Here is a 4,059-nt window from a genome sequence, read left to right on the forward strand (position 1 = left end):
CCCTCGACAAACCTTTGTCAATAAGATCCAATATAAACTAAATGACATCCTCCGACCGCTGCCAACCCTCGGCACGCCAATGGGCGCCTGACCGCAGAAACTCTTTCCATGCTAAACTGTATGCCACCCAGGCTGATTCTGACAATGACTCTACCACCAATTGTAGCATCCTATGTTGCCTAGATACCACAAATGGGGAGGCATTGGTGTCGGGGTCCTGTCAGCATCCTTGGCCAGCCCACGGAATCTCCCCCACTGTGAACGAGACAAAGCTTCCACTATGTCATTGTCCACTCCCGGCACGTGTAAAGCCCTGGAAGCGATATTGTGTCTAAAGCAGCCCAACACAAATACTCCTAGCAGTTTTAAAACCAGCTCATCCCTTACAGACTGGTGATTCACAATTTCGACTACTGCCATGTGGTCCACCTTAAGGAGAACTTTCTTATGAGCTAATTCTTCCCCCCAGAGTGTTACCACTACCACTAAGGGAAAAAACTCCAGGAAAGCTATGCTTCTGCCACCGTCTTTCCAATTTGATGGCCATTGCTCTGCGCTCAACCTCCCCTGCCAGAACAAGCCCAAGCCCTTGCTGCCTGCTGCATCAGAAAAGATCTGTACGCCCCATGTCAGGTCCACTTCTCTGCTACTGTTCTAGATCGGAACCTGGGAGGAGGATGAGCTAGAGAGCCAATGATGCTTATAGAGGGGCATTAGATTAGGGGAAGGAGGATGCCACTGTCTATTTGCACCAGTGATGCAGCGATGCTTCCATGGACTGTGTTTGACTAATAGCTCTAATGGTGTAGTTTTAAATGTGAGAAAGGATTAAACAAATTAGATTGACACTACTGATGCGATTGTGATGCTACAGAATAGTACAGATGTCTTTTCTCTCTCTTTTCTAGTGATACTTCTTTTGGGACACAGATGATGAATTGAACTAGTGGTCTAGATATATATTTGGAAGGAGGATGAACTAGATAACTAGTGCTGGCCCGGGGATACGCAGAAGACCAGGGGCACGATGATGCAGGTATCAATTTTCACTAGTGATGCAGCGATGAGACCATGGGCTGAGTATGACTCATGATTCTTGTGATGTAGTTTACATTTGGAAAAGGGTGAAACTGATGAGATTTGAACTAGGGATCCAATGATGATACTATGGATGGGTGCAGATGACTGTTCTCACTAGTGAGGCTTCTTTTGGGATGCAGATGATGAATAGAACTATTGATCTAGATATAAATCTTGAAGGAGGATGAACTAAGTCATTAGTGGCGGTCTTGTGAGGTGCATTGGACCAGGGGAAGGAGGATGTAGAAGTCTATTTGCACTCGTCATACAGTGATGCTTCCGATGAGCTGCTCCGATGAGCTGCGTATGCCTCATGATTCTAGTGGTGCTGTTCTAAATCTGGATCTGAAAATGGGTGAAACCGATGAGATTGGCAGTAGTGATGCAAAGATGATACTACAGCAGGGTACCGATGACTTTTCTCACCAGTGATGCTTCGTTTGGGATGCAGATGAAGAATAACTGTTGGTCTAGATATATATTTGGAAGGAGGATGAACTAGAAAACTAGTGCTGGACCTTGGGGATGCAGTAGACAGAGGGGCAGGATGATACAGGTATCTATTTGCACTAGTGAGGCAGCGATGCTTCCATGGGCTGTGTATGACTCATGATTCGAGTGGTGTCGTTTTAAATTTGGGAGAGGTGAAACAGATAAGATTGGCACTAGTGATGCAAAGATGATACTATAGCTGGGTACAGAAGACTTTTCTCACCAATGATGCATCGTTTGGGGTGCAGGTGATGAAGGACACCCTAGGGAAGGGTATACATCGTGAACTGGATAACGAGTGATGCACCTGGGGGTGTATCAGATCGAGGTGGGGGGCTATGGTTGCAGATATCTATTTGCTTTATTGATCAGTAATACCATTGGTGGGCTGCGAATGAATTGTGCAGTTTTAAAAAAGGGGTCGATGCTGGTGATATTGGCTGCAGTGATGCTGCGTTGCTTCAAGGAGAGGGCAGAATATTAACAACACTAAGAATGGAGAGTTTCCCGCTTGCTCTGCCTCCCATCTCTATAAGATGTCAATAAACACGGCCAGGGGCACCCGTGAAGCGAGGGCAGTTCTCAGGCACCCGCAGCCCATAGAGTGCAGGCTTCACTTTACTCCTCGCTCTGTCCTGAGATTGCTCAGTTCAGATGGTCAGACGCGGGTCCTTCACCTCCCGCCCAAACCAAGCTCTGCTCGCTGGAGGGGCGCTTTCTTCTGCGTTCTTCAATAGAGCCCAGCACTTTAGCAAGTTCACCCAGCGGTGTCAGCTTCATGACTAATTCACACATTGAGATGCGAGCGGCCAGAGATTGCCCATTTGATGCCAGCCAAGCGCGTTTATGAGGTCAAGGGGCGGACAATGGCGAGGGTGCGGAGGGCGGGACCGCTCGACTCCCCTCTGGTAGAGCGCCTCGCGCCCTGGACCAGGCACGAGCAGCGCACAAACAAACACGCGGGCAAAGACAGAGAAACAAACACGGAGAGCGCGCGCCCTGACTGCCCACTCTCCGGGAAGAATCTACAGCATTGGCAGCGAGGCTTTCGGAGCTCGCCAGTCCCGTGAGCAGTTCATTCCTTGGAGTTGAAATTACAGGTGTGACGTGTGAGAGGCAGACATCGGAGACCGTGTCTCACCCCAGCATGAAGACCCCTCTTTTTAAGGTGGTGTCTGCTTGCAGATCATCGCCAATTGAAAGGACTTCACGCCAAAGTTCCTTCAAACTAAAAGTAGTCGTGTGATTACTGCAATAGATACTATCCTTCGTGGGCTCTGTTTGACATCTTCTTGAGGAAAAAAACAAAACACCTAAATATAAACCAGGTGTTCGATCAAAGATGTCGTGTGTATTAACAAGCACATGTACTTCACTGCCATATGTCTGCGTTGGCGCCCCACTCCGGGTACCTCTTGACGGGATATCTGTTTAACATACACATTCACCGTCCCGTACACCACCATAGGTCATGCTGGCCCGCCTGGTGCTAGCCAATCACGTATGGCTGTTCTCCTCGACGCGGGCCGGTTTCACCCATGCCACCTGTAGCTCTGCACAGAGCGCCTCTGCTCCATCTCACGCTTGGGGCCTGCCTGGGACGAGTGTATCAATGCCGCTGCTTTGTCACATGAGTGGGTGGTCTGAAAGGTGCCCGGGTTTGTTCCCTTGACCCTCTTGACATCGCAGGTGCAGATGTAAATGGGGCCAAGTAAACTTAACCAAGCGGCCTTCTCTGTTGGGCCGCTCAAGAGCTCAGGGCGAAACCTGCCACGGGCGGCAGCGCCCCAGCCATGGGCCACTTGGACCCCTTCAGTGGTGGGCGAGACCGGATGATGGACGAGTGGGCACTGACACCCCCCTGGCTGGCCCCTGCTGAGGGGGCAGCCCAGCTCGTGGAGTCGTGCTCAGTGGGCGGAAGGGTGCCCAGCTCGCGGGCTCATGCCTGCGTGCTGCGGGGTCATCATCGATCAGCACACCCTGTCGGGATGCATTTCGTGAGTGGATGCTTCCTGACAATCAGCCCCCTTGAGCATTGACCCCTGGCTGGCCCTGGGCGACTCTCAGTGTCTGGGCCCTGCCACAGCAGCCCTTTCAAGCCAGCCCATTTAGGATTCCCTCCATTCCGCTCCCACGCGCCCCCACACGGGACACGTTTAGACACTACGGCGTGGGGCAAACGGGCCTGCCTCTCCCGGCCTGTCTTGGCTTTGATGGAAGGATTACATTTATGAACTGCGACATGGCTTGCTTCAAACGGCGCTGCTCACTCGAGCGGGGAGTGGCTGGGTGCAGGCCGAGGAGTAAGAACCAATTTCTGTGGACTTCCCTTTTACCCCCCTGTGTATTCACATCCCACAGAAAAAAGTACAAAACAGTCAGTTATATATACCGAGACTCCAACCCATATCACTGTTCTGATTTCGTGTGGAGGACCACGTTTTGCATTCGAGACAAGGCTTTGCGCGCGCTCTTCCAGAGCTCATG

The sequence above is a fragment of the Lissotriton vulgaris genome, chromosome 8 (genome assembly GCF_964263255.1).
Source record: "Lissotriton vulgaris chromosome 8, aLisVul1.2, whole genome shotgun sequence".
NCBI classification, from domain to species: domain Eukaryota; kingdom Metazoa; phylum Chordata; class Amphibia; order Caudata; family Salamandridae; genus Lissotriton; species Lissotriton vulgaris.